General features: G+C 40.3%; 1 pseudogene; it reads left to right on the forward strand.

Annotated features, from left to right (window-relative positions):
• Nucleotides 1–551: 551 nt before the first annotated feature.
• On the forward strand, nt 552–2,923 carry LOC143672142 (ubiquitin-ribosomal protein eL40 fusion protein pseudogene; annotated as a pseudogene).
• The last annotated feature ends 14,776 nt before the right edge of the window (nt 2,924–17,699 follow it).

Genomic DNA, 17,699 nt, shown 5'->3' on the forward strand with positions numbered 1-17,699 from the left:
GCTTCATGGAAATGCAGAACACAGGGACTAAAATCAAAGCTCATTAATTCTCATGGGAACGGCATCTAAAACCTTGACCTTTTTCCACTGCTCAAGCCACTAGGCTAACAATCCATGGTCCTCAGAATAGACTTTCATGATTGCCCATATTTCTTCAAACATCTGTAGACCTTAGCACCTTCAGAGATTTCTGGCTTTAAACTTTCTCCAGCACCAATTTTTGCCATCCAACAAGTTTTGATCCTTTGCCATTTCCCATGGGAAACCTGAAAATAAGGAATAGAGGATTGAGCCATCCCTCATCTTATCCTTCTGGATCTAATTTACCTTTTCAACTGCAGCCAAGACTCCCAAGTATCCCTTTAAACCAACCCCAGCCTCAGATGTTTGAGCACCTGCTCCATACAAAGTACTATGCAAAGAGCACAAATTGTACAAAGCTGAGCATTAAATTGGAGGCACAAAGCATCAATTTAGCGTGCATCTAGAGGAAGAAGTCACCCCAAATGCCGGGAAGGTGGAGAAGCTTCATGGAAAACATGGCCTTGTAGATGAAAGAAACTAACTGCAAGGAGAAACTTCGAGAAATGGGATTTCAGACAAGGGAAACATCAGGAACCAAAGAAGCAATGAGGAATGGTGAACAGAAGGGTTTGAGGTCAGACAGATCTGAGTTTGAAGATATTATCTAGATGTGGGAGGCAGGTGAGTTACTTAAATGCCCTCAGTGCTTTAATTTCCCCATCCATGAAACAGGAATAATAGTAACTTCTTTTGAAAAGTTGTCCTAAAACTACCGAACAACAACAAAAAGGACCTAAAATTTTCAAGATAGAACCCAATCGATGGAGCTATTGCTGTTCAAGGCCCAGATGTGGGACAAAAAATGAGGTATAAAGAGAACAATGAGGAGGACCAGTTTGGTCTGGAGTGGAGCCTTTCCACAATGGACAGAGGAAGACCTTAGAAGGAAAAATAGAATCAGTAGATTTAAATCAAGATTTCAGCAGACCTTGAATGCCAAGCTGAGGAATTTGAACTGGATTCTGGAGACAATATGAATACAAAATCTATGGAAGATTTTTTGGGTAAGAAAGTGACATATTCAAACCAGTCTTTCCAAGTAAATAAGACTCTTCTTATATTTACAGTATTGAAGAGATTAGATGTTATTATTGGGTGGGTTAATTTCTTCTTCAGGCTGCAGTTTGTGTTCCTCTCTAGTTGAGTATCTGGGCCATTACATCTGTATTAGTCAGGATAAGCTAAATAACAAATTAACCCCCAAATCTCAGGGGCTTAATCCAACTGAAATATACTTCTCTCAAATTTCATGTCCAGCACAAGCTTGTGGTATTCGCTCCATACACTAACAGAGATACCACCAACTCAGCACATGATTTCCAGGGTTACTGCAACAGAAGAAGTGTTGGAAGGTCACACACAGGCCCTTATGGCCAGGCCTGGAACTGGCATACTTCACTGCTGCCCCCATCCCATTGATTACAACTCAATCTCAACCTAACTGCAGAGGTGGCTGGAGTAGCTTCTGCCACATGGAAGCCATCCTCAACATTGCCCTTCCTCTATGCAGCTGCAGCCCCACCACCTTGAGGGTCTCCTCAAGCAGCAGCACATGAGGACTTCCTCTATGTTCTTTTTAAGTTACCAAGTCTAGCTCCATTGTACAGTGGGGTATAATAAATACAGATATATCCCTTGTCCACTGAGCTATGGAGGGTACAAAATAGGCAGATCCCGAAAACTCGGGGAGAGATGAAAAACATATCAGATATATCTGTTGATTGGAGTTTGCAAAGTATGCATTATAGATGTATTAATTGTCTAGGGTTGCCATAACAAATTACCACAAACTGGGTTGGCTTATAACAACATAAATTTATTATCTCACAGTTCTAGAGATTAGACATCCAAAACCAAGATGTCAGCAGTGCTGTTTCTTTCTGGATACTTTGAGGTAGAATCTGCTACATGCCTTTCTCCTAGCTTCTGGTGGTCACCAATGATCCTTGGTATTTCTTGCTTGCAGATTTATCACTCCAATCTCTGCCTGTGGTGTCACATGGCATTTTCTTGGGTATCCACATCTTTGTGTCTTCCCATGGCCTTCTTATAAGGACACCAGTCATTGCATTTAGGACCCACCCTAATCCAGTATGACCTTCTCTTGGACTTCATCTTGATTACATCTGAAAAGACCCTATTTCCAAATAAGGTCACATTCACAGGTACAGGGAATTTAGGACTTCAACATATCTTTTTGAGGGGACACAATTTAACCCACAACAATAGCTGAGAAAACTGGAAAGCTAATTATGTAATTTTAATATAAAATCATGGTAAGGATTCCAATGCTTTTAATGAGGTGATAAAATACAGATGATCAGTGTGTTGGTAACATAAGGATATTATATATGCACAATGGATCAGCCAACCAAAGGTACTGACTGAAATATGAGTTATTCCCAAATAAAAACATATCCAATAACTCTTTCTCTTCAACAAGGTGACCCAGATGGTTGGTGGCAGTAGTGGTGAAGACCCAGAGAGGCAAGGCCATCATCACCTTTGAGGTCAAGCCCAGTGACACCATCCAGAACATCAAAGTCAAAATCCAAGAAAAGGAGGGCATTCCACCTGATCAGCAGTGTCTGATTTTTGCAGGCAGAAAGCTAGACAATGACCTTACTCTCTCAGGCTACAACATCCGGAAAGAGTCCCCCCTGTACTGGGTGCTTCACCTCCAGGGTGGCATCATCATGCCTACCCAATGCCAGCTTGCCCAGAAGTACAAATGTGACAAGATGATGTGTAAACTCACCTGAATCACCATGCTATCAACTGCCACAAGAAGAATTACAGCCACACCAATAACCTGTACCCCAAGAAAAAGGTCAAATAAGGGTCCTCTTCACAGCTCCTTGGCCTCCTTTCTGAGTCCCATGGCCCTGGATCCTGTTTCCCTTTCATCGACTGAAGCAATAAAAAAATATAGATGCTGCCCAAATACCCCTAAAGAGAAGAAGAAAGATCAAAGGTGATGGAGTTACACAGAGAAGATAGGGTTTAACAAATGAATATGATTGTTGAATCATTATATTGATATTTCTTTTTGTCTCCACTATCTTAAAGTAGCAAAGAAGTAAAAACCTAAAATTGTGGAATTATAACCCATACCAAACTCTAAAATCTGTTCTACAACTCATTCTTGTGATGTGCTTTGAAATTTATTACTTTTTTGTATATATGTTATTTTTCACAAAAAATAAAAAAGTCTATTGTGATGATAAATGAACAGCTATATGATGATATTGTGAACCATTGGTTGTACACTTTGGATGATTACATGGTAATGAATATATAATATATATCAATAAAAATAAATAAACTTTTTAAAAGTACAATGAAAAAATATAGAGAGAGATGCCAATAAATCAGTCTCTGAAGGACAAGGAAAAACTGAATATGTTTACAGAAACTCTAGGGAAAATTTGAGAACTGATGAAGGTTGGAGCTTAAATATTATGAGAAAGAATGTCTCATTATAGGAGTGCTTACTAAGTCCTGTAGATTTTCCAGTTGCTTTCCATAAGGTTAAATCATTCAATCTTCACAGAAACCTTATGAAGCTATATTTCCACTATTGTGCAGTTAAGGGAACTGAGACGCAACAAAGTTTAATAACTCACCCAAGTCTTCCAAGCTAATAAGCAGCAAGATATGAGATTCAAAACCCAGCAGTCTTTCTAGAGAGACTGAACTTCATTACTGTATTTGGCCTCCTATATAAATGTACCATAGCTGGGGTTCTACAAAGCTGCTGAAACCTTGTGCTCCCTTCCCTCCCCCAGACTTTGGGATACATCATAGGTTCTAGAAGGTTATGCTGCTCTAATGCCATCATGCTTCTCTGAGGCCCACCAGCGTCTGGTCCAGAAACACAAGTCTTTAGGAATCACCTTTCACAAAGCCCCTTATGTGCCTATTGAGCATCCAACTGATCAGATTTCTGGAGACATTGGAAGAGGTCTGCGACAGTTAATTGCATGTGTCAACTTGGCTAGGCTTTGGTGTCCAGTTGTTTGGCCAAGAAAACCCTGTTACTGTGAGGGTTGTTTTGTAGATGGATTTAAATCATTAGCCAGTTGATTGCATCTCTGACTGATTACATCTACAATCAACAAATGATATTGCCTTCAGCAATGAGAGAAGTCTCCTTATCCAATCAGTTGAAGGCTTTAAAGTGAGCACTGATGATTTCAGCAGTCAGAAAGAATTTCTGTCTCTACTACAGATAGCCAGCTTCTGGGGAATTTATCATTACCTTCATCACAGTTGGAAAACTTATGGCTTCTTGTATGTAATTAATTCCATGTCACCTTCAACTGAGTTTCCAACTTGGGGCCTGCCCTATATAATTTGGACTTGCCAATCCCCATGGTTGCATGAGCCAATTCCTACAGTAAATCTCTTAATATTTACGTGTGTGTGTGTGTGTGTGTGTATGCTATGGGTTCTGTTTTTCTGCTTCTCTAGAGAACCCTGACTAATAAAGTCTATCCAAGAAGAACTAGATCCCCCTGCTAACTTTGGGCAACTATCAATAGAAAAAAAATATCATAGCCACTGTGAGCCAACAGACAGGTTCTACTTCTTACTCTATGATTTGCTGGTTGTGTAAAAAAAAAGAAAAGCCAGGAATATTTATGAGCATTGTTCCAGTTACCTATTTCTTAATAACAAAGTGCAACAAACTTAGTGGCTTGAAAGAACAACTCCCTTTTATTCTTCTATCTCGTGATTTTATGAGTCAGGAATTTGGGCATGGCTCAGTGGAGCAATTCATTGGTTCCTCATAATGTCAGCTGAAGTAACTCAAAGGTACTCAGTTGGCGGATGGGCTGGTCTGGAGGTTCAAGATGGCTTCCTTCATATGTCTGGCAAGGATAGCTGCAAGGCTGGGCTCAGCTGACACTGCCAACTAGTGTGCACCTGCCTTCTCCAGTATGGTGGCCTCAGGTTTTTACAAGGCAGCTAGTGATCATTCCAATAAGCTTGGAGAGCTGAAGGCATCTGAAGTACTAGCCTCAGAGTTCCAGAACATCACTTCTGCCACAATCTATTGATTAAACAAGTCACTAAGTCTAGCCCTGATTTCAGGGAAGGAGAAATGAATTCCATCTCTTAGCGGGAGGGTAACAAAGTGACCATCTTTAACCTACTACAAGCACCTACTCCAGGCCAGGTACTACAAGTCAGTGGGGACTCTGGGGAGAAAAAGGCACACAAAGTCTCTGTTCTCTCCTGGCTTAGGTGTGTGCTTTTCAATATAACATGGGAACTCTTTTTTATGAGATTGCGTGGTTTTTTTGATTGCTCATTTATTATTTTTTAGTCCCCCAAGTGTACTCTGTAAAGAGCCAGGTTGTAAATATTTTAGGCTTTGTGAAGCATATAATCTCTGCTGCAACTACTCAACTCTGCCATTATAGTCCCAAATCAGTCAAAGACCATATGTAAATGAATGGGCACTGCCGTGTTCCAATAAAACTTTATTTACAAAAAAAACAGGCAGTGGGCCAGATTTGTTACAGATTATAGTTTGTCTACCCTGGGCCTAGCACATAGTAGCTGTTTATATAAATATTGGTTGAATGGATAGATTTTAAACCTGGTATTTAAAGAAGAAATTATAAATATTTGTGTGAATTTTCAGTCCTTTGAATCCCATCTGTTCAAATTGTGTGAAAGGAACACATAGATTTGGAGAAGCCCAAACTGACATTCAGGTCAGCCCCATGAAGCTACATGGACATCAAGGTTCTGCCCACAAAAGGATTCGGTCCTGTCTCCCATAGTTAAAGGGCATCAGGGGGGATTTAGAGTAATAACAAATGTTCCAAGTGAACAGATCAGTATTTATGGGAGATTAGAAACACAGGTTAAGAATCCAGGTACATTCCCCCTAAGATCAGGAACAAGACAAGGATGTCCACTATCACCACTGTTATTCAACATTGTGTTGGAAGTTCTAGCCAGAGCAATTAGACAAGAAAAAGAAATGCAAGGCATCAAAATTGGAAATGAAGAAGTAGAACTCTCACTGTTTGCAGATGATATGATACTAAATGTCAAAAACCCCAAAAAATCCACAGCAAAACTCCTAGAGCTAATAAATGAGTACAGCAAAGTGGCAGGTTACAAGATCAACACTCAAAAATCTGTAGTGTTTCTGTACACTAGTAATGAACAATCTGAGGAGGAAGTCAAGAAAAGAATTCCATTTACAATTGCAAACAAAAGAATAAAATATTTAGGAATAAATTTAACTAAAGGGACAAAAAGACCTATACAAAGAAAACTACAAGAAATTGTTAAAAGAAATCACAGAAGACCTAAATAGATGGAAGGGCATACCATGTTCATGGATTAGAAAACTAAATACACTTAAGATGTCAATTCTACCTAAATTGATTAACAGATTCAATGCAATACCAATTAAAATCCCCAAAACTTACTTTTCAGAAATAGAAAAGCCAATAACCAAATTTGGAAGAGCAGGGGGCCCCGAATAGCTAAAAGTATCCTGAGGAAAAAAAATGAAGTCGGAGCTCTCACACTACCTGATTTTAAGGCATATTATGAAGCTACAGTGGTCAAAACAGCATGGTACTGGCATAAAGATAGATATATTGACCAATGGAATCAAATAGAGTGTTCAGATATAGACCCTCTCGTCTATGGACAATTGATCTTTGATAAGGCAGTCAAGCCAACTCACCTGGGACAGAACAGTCTCTTCAATAAATGGTGCCTAGAGAACTGGATATCCATATGCAAAAGAATGAAAGAGGACCCATATCTCACACCCTATACAAAAGTTAACTCAAAATGGATCAAAGACCTAAACATTAGATCTAAGACCATAAAACTGTTAGAAGAAAATGTAGGGAAATATATTATAAATCTTATACTAGGAAGCAGTTTTCTAGACCTTATATCCAAAGCAAGAGCATTAAAGAAAGAAAGAAAGAAATGGGAACTCCTCAAAATTAAACACTTTTGTGTATCAAAGAACTTCGTCAAGAAAGTAAAAAGACAGCCTACACAATGGGAGACAATATTTGGAAATGACATATCAGATAAAGGGCTAGTATCCAGAATTTATAAAGAGATTGTTCAACTCAACAACAAAAAGACAGCCAACCCAATTACAAAATAGGCAAAAGACTTGAGCAGACACTTCTCAGAAGAGGAAATACAAATGGCCAAAAGGCACATGGAGAGATGCTCAACTTCCCTGGCTATTAGAGAAATGCAAATCAAAACCACAATGAGATATCATCTCACACCCACCAGAATGGCCATTATCAATAAAACAGAAAATGACAAGTGCTGGAGAGGATGTGGAGAAAGAGGCACACTTATCCACTCTCGGTGGGAATGTCAAATGATACAACTGCTGTGGAAGGCAGTTTGGTGGTTCCTCAAAAAGCTAAATATAGAATTGCCATATGACCCGGCAATACCATTGCTAGGTATCTACTCAGAGGACATGAGGACAAGGACACAAACTGACATTTGCACACCGATGTTTATAGCAGCATTATTTACAATTGCCAAGAGCTGGAAACAGCCAAAATGTCCATCAACAGATGAGTGACTAAAGAAACTGTGGTATATACATACGATGGAATATTATGCAGCTGTAAGACAGAATAAAGTTATGAAGTATGTAACAACATGGATGGACCTTAAGGATATTACGCTGAGTGAGATTAGCCAGAAACAAAAGGACAAATACTGTATGGTCTCACTGATATGAACTGACATTAGTGAATAAATTTGGAGAATTTTGTTGGTAACAGAGACAATCAGGAGATAGAAATAGGGTAAGATATTGGGTAACTGGAGCTGAAGGTATACAGATTGTGCAACAGAACTGAATGTAAAAACTAAGAACTGGACAGCACAATACTACCAAACTGTAATACAATTATGTTTAAATACTGAATGAAACTGAATGTGAGAATGATAGAGGGAGGAGGGCTGGGGGCACAAATGAAATCAGAAAGAAAGATTGACGATAAAGACTGAGATGGTATAATCTAGGAATGCCTAGAGTGTATAATGATAGTGACTAAATGTACAAATTTTAAAAATGTTTTTGCATGCAGAAGAACATAGGAATGTCATTACTGCAGGGTGCTGAAAATAGATGGTAATTAATATTTTAAAATGTCAATTTATGTGTGAGATTAAAGCAAAAAATATTTATTTGGTACAAAATTTATATTTTGACTAGTGAATTTCCTAATATAACTTATATAGACAGTTTAATTGAACATGATAAATACATGGAGCCTTGAGTAGGACATGAGATTCTGTTGGTTTGTCCAGAGTGATGCCCCGATAAATCCCAGAGTGATTTGAACAGTGAATTAAAAAGTATTTGCAAAGTCCCCCTTGGGGAATGGTGAGAAAGGGGGAAAATTCAACTTCCCCAAGTTGAATTCTTGATATTCTCACAAGCAGTGTGGACAATCAAAGCTATAGGCTGAGCCCCCAATCTTGGGGTTTGTTCATATGAAACAACCCCACAAAGGATAAGACAAGCCTACTTAAAATTAGGCCTAAGAGTCACTTCCAAGAGAACCTCTTTTGTTGTTCAGATGTGGCCTCTCTCTCTAGCCAACACAACAAGCAAACTCACCACCCTCGCCCTGTCTATGTGGGACATGACTCCCAGGGGTGTAGACCTTCCTGGCAACGTGGGACAGAAATCCTGGAAGGAGCTGAGACTGAGCATCAAGGGATTGAGAAACCCCCCAGGATGAGCTGAGACTCAGCATCAGGGGATTGAGAAAACCTTCTCTAGCAAAAGGGGGAAGAGTGAAATGAGACAAAATAAAGTGTCAATGGCTGAGAGATTCCAAACAGAGTGAAGAGGTTATCCTGGAGGTTATTCTTACGCATTAAATAGATATCACCTTGTTAGTCAAGATGTAATGGAGAGGCTGGAGGGAACTGCCTGAAAATGTAGAGCTGTGTTCCGGTAGCCATGTTTCTTGAAGATGATTGTATGATGATAGAGCTTTCACAATGTGACTGTGTGATTGTGAAAATCTTGTGTGTGATGCTCCTTTTATCTACCTTGTCAACAGATGAGTAGAACATATGGAATAAAAAATAAATAATAGGGGGGGAAAGAATCCAGGTAGAAAGGGACAGTAATTGATTTTCTGTACCATATTTCAAGTTGCCATTTATGGGAGAAATGCTGCCAATTAAACAATGAAATACCCCAGCCTGTAAGGTACATCTGAATTCCAGAGGTATTAAAATGCGAAGAAAAATTTTCAGTTTTGTGGACAGGCCATTTCCTTCCACCCCAGGGGCTCTGCACATATTATGCCCTCTCCCAGGATTCTCAACTCCTTCTAATAGTTCATTTCTAACCAGAGTTCGGGCATCGGCTCTTTTGTTTCTATTCAAGAAAACCTTTTCTCAGAAAGATGCTCATATAGTTCAGCAAATCTAAGATATTGTTAACTGTAAGGTACACAATTGTTTCATGTACCATTAAAAAAGGAAACAGGCTGACAAGTCAGTAGTGACCCACTATCACAATACACATTCCAATTTTAAAGATGTCAAAATGAATTTTTCAAAACAAAACTGTGTGCTTTGGAATCGATGAACTCTGTAGTTTGGTACAAGTCAGTGGTTTTTCAGAAAGATTTGCTACCTGAGCTAAAGGCGAGTTCTCCTCCCGATGCTGCTCTCTACCTACTTCCATACTATTTGAATTGGGACGAGATGAAGAAGATTTTACTCACCAGAATTCCTAGGGAAGCTGCAGGTGGTGGAAAACCCCAGAAAGGCTGCTTTTTGTTAGAACATGGGGGGAGAGCTATTGAAAGTGAGGGAGAGAGAAGGGAACTCAGCTAAGAACTGCTGAGATTATGGGAAGCAGTGCAGGAGGCAGTGAAAACCCCTCCTCAGTAAGCACCCCAGAGATGTGTTAAACCCCCAAACTAACCAGTTTGCATGGGTGTCATTTTTGTAAAAACTGGCAGTGGAGCCTTCAGCTCTGGTAGGCTCAGGGCACAATCAAGAAGACTAGCCTAGAATTAGCAATTAAGAGGGAGAAGACCCTGTGCAAGTCCAGCCTGGAATTGTCAGTAACACTAGGAACAGAACCCGCCTTGGCTCAAGCTGTGCAATTGGGGGTGTCAGCCACATCTATCACCCAGAGCTGGGCGGACAGTGCCCACCCCACCCCCCAACCCCCGTCAGCAGCAGCAGCCTGAGTGAAGGCTGGAATGGGGCAAAGTGCTTGGTCCAGTTGAGGAACTAGAGGAGGACCCATGTGGCTGGAGCAGGCTGAGCGAGGGGAGAGTGGTACCAGATGAGGCTGGAGCAGTGGGCAGAAGCCAGGTCTCAGGGCCTGTTGGGCTGTGCTAAGAATTTGGGTTTCGTCCAGGAGCCAAGAGGGGTATTCTGAGATGGGTGTCAACAGATCTGACTTGATCTGTGTTTGGAAAAGATCTCCTTAGAGCAGGGTTTCTCAACCTCCACCCTACTGACATTTTGGGCAGGATGGTTGTTTTTTGTTTGTTTGTTTGTTTTGTTTTGTTTGTTGTCAGGGCTGTCCTGTGCTCAAGAGATGACGTTTCCCAGCATCTCTCTTCTCTACCCACTAGACGCCAGCAGCATCTTCCTAGTCCTGACAGCCAAAAACTGGCTCTGGACATTGCCAAATGGGCCCTGAGAGGACAGTCACCCCAGATTGAAAAACACTGCTTTAGATGATGGGTCCCATTCATGGTCTGCCTGCTCGGCCCCTCTAGGGTGAGGAGAACAGGGCGACAGGTGGGATCTGGCTGGGGGGCCGTGGGACCCTGACCCCACAGGCTTCGGGACCCCTACCCCCACCAGCAGCAGAGGGGCCCCCACGCCCCTGGCAGAGAAACTGCTCCCTGGGGCCACTACAGCATGGGCCCCACAATCCTGAGGACCGCTAAGGACCTCAGCCCCCTACTCCATCCTGGGACACTACACCAGGGCCATGCGGGGCTGCGGAGAAATCCACCAGACCCACGTTGGGCTCGGTGCCACGCCACTCCATCCCGGCCTACAGCGAGACCTGCCCAGAGAGGGCGACAGTGACCAGGCCCTGCATGCCCAAGAGAACCCCAGGCATCAAGCACTCCCACTACATGACACCCCCACCCGGACCATCCCTCTGCCCCAACCTTAGCCTCAGCCACATCCCAACCCCCCACCCCCACCCCTCCACTGCTGGGAGGGCAGAGTGGTTCTTCTGGACATTGCGAGCAATTACTCTTTTTTCTATGCTACCTTTCTCATGTGCTAATCTCACTTCCTGTTGAGACCAAATATTTAATAAATTACTGATTCAAATTTTAAAAAATAATAAATAAAGGAACTCCAGTGGTTGTGGGGAGATGAGGTAAGAAGGTGATTACAGAAGTCCAGGGAGAGGTGACAATGACTTGGACAAGTGGGTGGTGGTAAGAGAGAGGGAGAGCTGTGGCTGCCTTTCCTCACGATGACCTATTAGCTAAGTACTATTAGCTCCACTTTACAAACTAGGAAAGTGAGGAACAGAGAGTTGAAGAAAATCGCCCAAATTGGGAGAGCCAGGATTACAGCACATGCAGTCAAGATAGAATTGATATATATTTTATAGCAGGAATCAACAGGACTTGGTGATGGTATAAAGTGGGAAAACAGAATGGGGAATGACAAGGATACCCCAGTTTAGGGCCTAAGTAATGGTGAATGGAGGTGACATTTACTGAATAAAGAATATTGGAACGGAATCAGATTGGGGCGGGGTAGGGGGGTTAGAGAGAAAGTCAACATTCCATTTTGGACGTTACATCTGAAGTGCTGGTGAGACGTCCAAGTGGCTGGATTAAGGAAGGAGTTGGAGGACCTCAGAAGAATTATTCTGGATAAAAATTCGGGAATTGTCCTCAACTCAGTGATTTAGTTCCAGTAGGCGCGAGATCAGCTATATAAAGTACAGAATATGGAGAAAAGTTGTGAGACTTCTCAATTGCTTTTCTGCTCTTTCCTCTTCTGGAAAGTCATCTGGCTGACTGGCAGCTCCTTTAGGAGATATAAATGCCAGGTTTGGCTTCTTGGCTCTCTTTACTGTTCCGTTGTTCAAGACATCACCGTCATTTGACAGTTTTCTTTCCAGGAACTCAGGTTGCTATGCAGTATGTTTTTCACGAAGCAGGCCATAAACAGCCCTCCAAATCACAGATTGGTTGAGTAGAGATGGCATACTTAGTGGTTAAGAAAAAAGATTTATTATGTTGTACACTTAAGATTTTTGCTGTGTATGTTTATTTATTTAAAACTCAAAAATAATCTTTAAAAAGCTCCCCAGGTGGTTCTTATATGTGGTCAGAATTGAGAACCACTGCCATTGGGCTGTCATATTTTTCAGAGTATTACTTTCCTACCCACACCCAGCGTTTTTCTTTGGTAGCAAATTTCATCACTGCATTCCTTCCTTGTGCTTCTAAAACCACCCATGACACTCCTAAGAGAGGCCAATGGAGAAGGCACTAACTATATCATTAAAAATTCCCAGCAATGCCATTATCTTTATTAATTCAGCTTTTACGAACTCTCCAATTGCTAGTTGGAGCTGGGAATTTTCCCTCTGTCAGTCCTTAAACTGTGCAGGTGAGGTCCATATTACCAGGAAGAAATTTGGACCCTTAATATTCTCTTGGTTTCAAACTTTCTTATCTGCACTGCAAGTCCAAGCAAGGGCCTATGGAATATTAGAACTATGCAAGAGCCTGAGAAATAATCCACACTGAGGCCCAGACAGGCGAAGTGACTTGTCCAATGTCCCCCAGCAAATTAGCAATCCCCTGACTTCAATCTAGCTTCCTCACAATGTACACTCTGACACTTTGCCATTAACATGCATTTCTGAATAAAGAAACACCCTTCAACTACTCTCAGTCACCTGGAGAAACATGTGTAGTGACAGTAGAGGCCTTGGGAGATTTGATTTTTGCCCCCTTAATGTTTTTCCACCAAGGCATTAGCCAGAAGTGCACCTTTTGGATTTACCATTGCACTCTATTTTTTGGCATGATCCCAGTAATCTCTGGGCCCTCGTGTGCCCTTGGTCACTCATCAGAGGGTGTCAGATAATCCCAACCTAGCTCAATCTGAAAACTGAAGGGAGCGAAGGACAGTGGAAACATTACAGAGTAAAAAAGACAAACAGGCAGAGGGTTCTATTCCAAATTTGTCTCTCTCCTGACTTTGAACAAATCATTACAACTCCATGAGCTTCAATTTGCTAATCTAGAAAATGGGAATATGAGCCCTGGTTCACATATTTCACTGACTATTTTAGGTATCAAATGAGGCAAAATCTATGAAACTATCACAGGCCTCTATCCAAACCTATAAAACTTCCTCTCTTTTTTTTCCTTCTGCTACTAAATGTGCCTATGAAGCCAAGGGAGGAAAACAAAGCTGGAAATGTGCTGATGGATGGTTTCTCCTCTAAAATATTTTCTAGCAAAAGACAACTTGTTAACATACTACCCTGTATACTATAGCATATATTTCACAATTTATCTACCTCCTTCAGGATGTCAAAATAATTGGCCTATAATATTTCTAAAATATAGTCAGCTATCTCTGGATTTATTACATGCAAATACATTTGCATAATGACAGTTGACTTTACACATCATGCATCTTTCCAGACTTTCAGCTTCTATCTTTTAAAATCAAAAGCCTTGTCATAAAATGCAAAAAGTCTTTAAGCATGGTTGCCATTTTCTTCAGCATAAAAATAAGTAATGGAAGCAGTGTTCCACTGTTAGCCTGGAGGTAAGACATTAGTAACCACTGACAACAAACTTGGCCAGAGAAGAGATGGTTCCAGATTTGCTGTCCAAATCTGTCATGATGGCTATCCCAACCTCACTAAGGTGGCAGAATACTTAATGCAGAAGCACTGCTGCCACCACTATTTTATCTGCTATTGGAAAAATATTTTCCCTCCCCCAAACCAGGTGAGTGAGAACAGAAAGGAGGTAGCCCCAGAAAATAACAATGGCTGGCACTGTTGATTGGCTGTCCCAAAGCCATTTCCAATCCCATTCTCTCTTGCTGCCTCCACTATAGGAAGTGAAAAGTCATGTTTTCCCAGATTCCCTTGCAGCTCAGGGTGGCCATGATAGCTTTGGCACATAAGATACGACTACAATATTTAGTTCTTTTTGTCCTTAAGCTATATCTCATTAAGGATATACAGTCAAATTATTGTGATTCAAAATCATTGGAAATAGTTTTTCTCTCTGTGCTTTTGCACTAATTTACTACACGGTTAGACTTATTTGTTTTATTTTGGTTTTGATTTTTAGGAAATGTTTTTAAAATTTAATTGTATTTATAGTGACGTGGAATATTTACATGATTCCAAAGTCAAACCTACAAAAGAAAGTATATCAGAGAGCCTAGTTTCTATCTCAATCTTCTCCACCCTGTTTCCTCCATCCCCCAATTTGGAGTCGTTTGGAAAGGTTTGGGCCTATCCTTCAATTTTTTTTCCAACTTTTTCTTTTTAAATACTTTTAGATTTCCAGAAAAGTTGCAAAAAATTGTGTGGATAGAGTTCCCGTATGGCTTTCACCCAACTTTCCATGATGTTACACCATACTTAACCATCGTGCATTTAGCACAAATAAGAAATTATTATCAGTACATTGCTATTCATGAATCTACAGATTTCATTATCATATTGTGTTGGTCCCACTGATGTGTTTTTCTGGTTCAGGATGCAATCCAGGATCCCTCTTTAGTATTCTCCCACCTAGGATAGTTTGTAAATCTTTGTCATCATGATTTTGACAGCTTTGAAAAGTATTGGCCAGTTATTTTACAGCATATTTATCAATTTGGGTTTGAACAATGTTTCTTCATGATTAGATTCAGGTGATGCATTTTCTTCCCTTTTTTTTTTAATTGTCAGAGCAGTTGTAGATTTACAGAACAATCGTGCAGAAAGCACAGAGTTCCCATACACCCCCCTCACCCTACCCTACCCCCCACAGTTTTCCTTATTATTAACATTTTGCATTAGTGTGGTACCTTTAATTATAAATAAATAATATAAATTTATAAATGTTATTTTTAAATAATAATATTTTTATAATTATACCATTAACTATAGACCGTAGTTTACATTAGGGTTCACTATTTGTGTTTGTTGTAAAGCATCTTTGGTGAGAAAGTCGCAGAAGTGATGTTGCGACAGCACATGACATCAGAAGACTCGTGACATCAATGACCCCATTACCAGTGAGGTGAGCCTGGAATACTCAGTTATGGTTAGGTTTGGTACCTCTTTCCACTGCCACATCACCATTTCTCCCTTTGTAATTACTAAATATTTGGGAATGATACTTTTAAGATATGCACTACCCTGTTTCTGCTTAAACTTTTTCCCACTTACTTTAACATCCATTAATAATTCTTGCCTGAAACAATTATAACTGTAGTGGTTGCCAAATGGTGACTTTCTATTCCAGCATTTCCTCTACACTTTGTAATTGAAATTCTATCATAAGGAAAAGCTTTTCCTTCTCTCCTATTTATGTATTTATTCTGTTATTCATTTGTATCAGTATGGTCCCATGGATATTTATTTTATTCTATGGAACCCATTACTTTAATAACTTGTTTTGTTGCTCATATTGTTCCAGATTTGGCCACTTGGAACCCCTTCAGGTTGGCTCTTGTGTGCTTTCAACAAGGCGCCATGATTTTATAGCATTTTTACTTTTTGACACCACAAGATGTTTCAGGCTGTTCTTGTATTCTCTGTGCCCCAATTTCGAAATCAGTGATTTCTCCAAAGACTCCTGATTCCTTTTATTGGAGAGTGACAGCTTAAAATCTTTTTATTGGAGAGCGACAATTTGAGTACGACATATGCTCACTGCTACTGAGGTGTCATTGAACTTCACAAAATTAAAATTTTCTGTTCAGCAAAAGATACTGTGAAGAGAATGAAAAGACAAGACACCGAAGAAAATATTTGCAAAACACACACCTGATGAAGGACTTGTAGCCAGAATCATAAAGAATTCTGTAAACTCAAGAATAAGACAACAAACAATCCAGTAAAAAATGGACCAAGGATTTAAACAGACACTTCACCAAAGAAATTATATGAAAGATGTTATGGGTTGAACTGTGTCCCCCCAAAAGAAATGCTCAAGTCCTGACTCCTGGTCTTGTGACTGTGACCCTATTTGGAAATAGGAATTTAAAGATGGGATTAATAAAATAAGACCAAACTGGATGATGGTGGGCCCTAATCCAGTATGACTGGTGTCTTTATAAGGAGAGAAGTGAGCACATTCAGATGGATAGAAAGGGGAGATGCCATCTGATGGCTGAGGTAGAGATGGCCATCCAACAATTGTCATCAGAAGCTAGGAAGAAGCAAGAAGGGATTCTCCCCTAGATATTTCAGACTTTTAGTCTCCAGAAGTGAGAGACAAGAAATTTTTGCTGTTTTAAGTCATCCAGTTTATGGTACTTTGTCTTGGCAGCCCTGAGAAACTAAGACAAAAGGCAAAAAAGCATGTAAAAAGATGCTCAGCATTGATAGTCATTAAAAAATACAAATTAAAACCACAAGATACCACTAAATACCCCTTGAGAATGGCCAAAATAAAAAACAAACAAACAAACAAAAAAACTTACAATACCAAGTGCTAACAAGGATACTGACCAACTAGAACTCTCTTCCACTGCTGGTAGAAATGCAAAATGGCATACACAACAGTTAGGCAGGATTATAAATTAAACATAGACTTACCACACAGCTCAGCAATCTCACTCTTAGGAATTTTCCCAAGAGTAATAAGCAAATGTATGTTCACACAAAAACTTGTACTTGAATGTTTATATTGGCCTTCTTCATAATCTCCCAAAACTGGAAACAACCCAAATAGCCTTCATTGGAGAATGGATAAACAAACTGTGGTACGCCCATACAATGAAATACTTCTTAACAATAAAATGGAACAAACTACTGATACATAAAACAATACGGAGAGATTTCAAGATGCATTATGCTAGATGAAAAAAGCCAGATCCCAAAAGCTGCACCCTAGATGAGTCCATTTACATGACATTCTAGAAAAGATACAACCATAGGGAAAGAAATCAGATCAGTATTTGCCAGTGACTGGGGTTTGAGGAGGGGTTCATTACAATGGGGCACCAGGGAACTTTTTGGGTTGATGGAAATGTTCTATGGCTTGATCATTATGGTAGTCACTTGACTGTTACATGTAGCATGTCATGGTGGTTACATTCATTTGTCAAATCTCATAGACCTTGTTATGGGCTGAAATGTGTCCCCTCCAAGAGATATGTTCAAGTCCTAATCCCTGGTCCACGAATAGGACTTTATTTGGAAACAGTGTCTTTGAAGAAGTCATTAGTTAAGATGAGGACAAACTTCATTAGGGTGGGCCCTGATCCAATATGACGGGTGTCCTTATAATAAGAGGAAATTCGGACACAAAGACACACAGATATGGGGAGGATTCCATGTGACAACGGAGGCAGAGACTGAAGTGTGG

The sequence above is a fragment of the Tamandua tetradactyla genome, chromosome X, assembly GCF_023851605.1.
Source record: "Tamandua tetradactyla isolate mTamTet1 chromosome X, mTamTet1.pri, whole genome shotgun sequence".
NCBI lineage: Eukaryota > Metazoa > Chordata > Mammalia > Pilosa > Myrmecophagidae > Tamandua > Tamandua tetradactyla.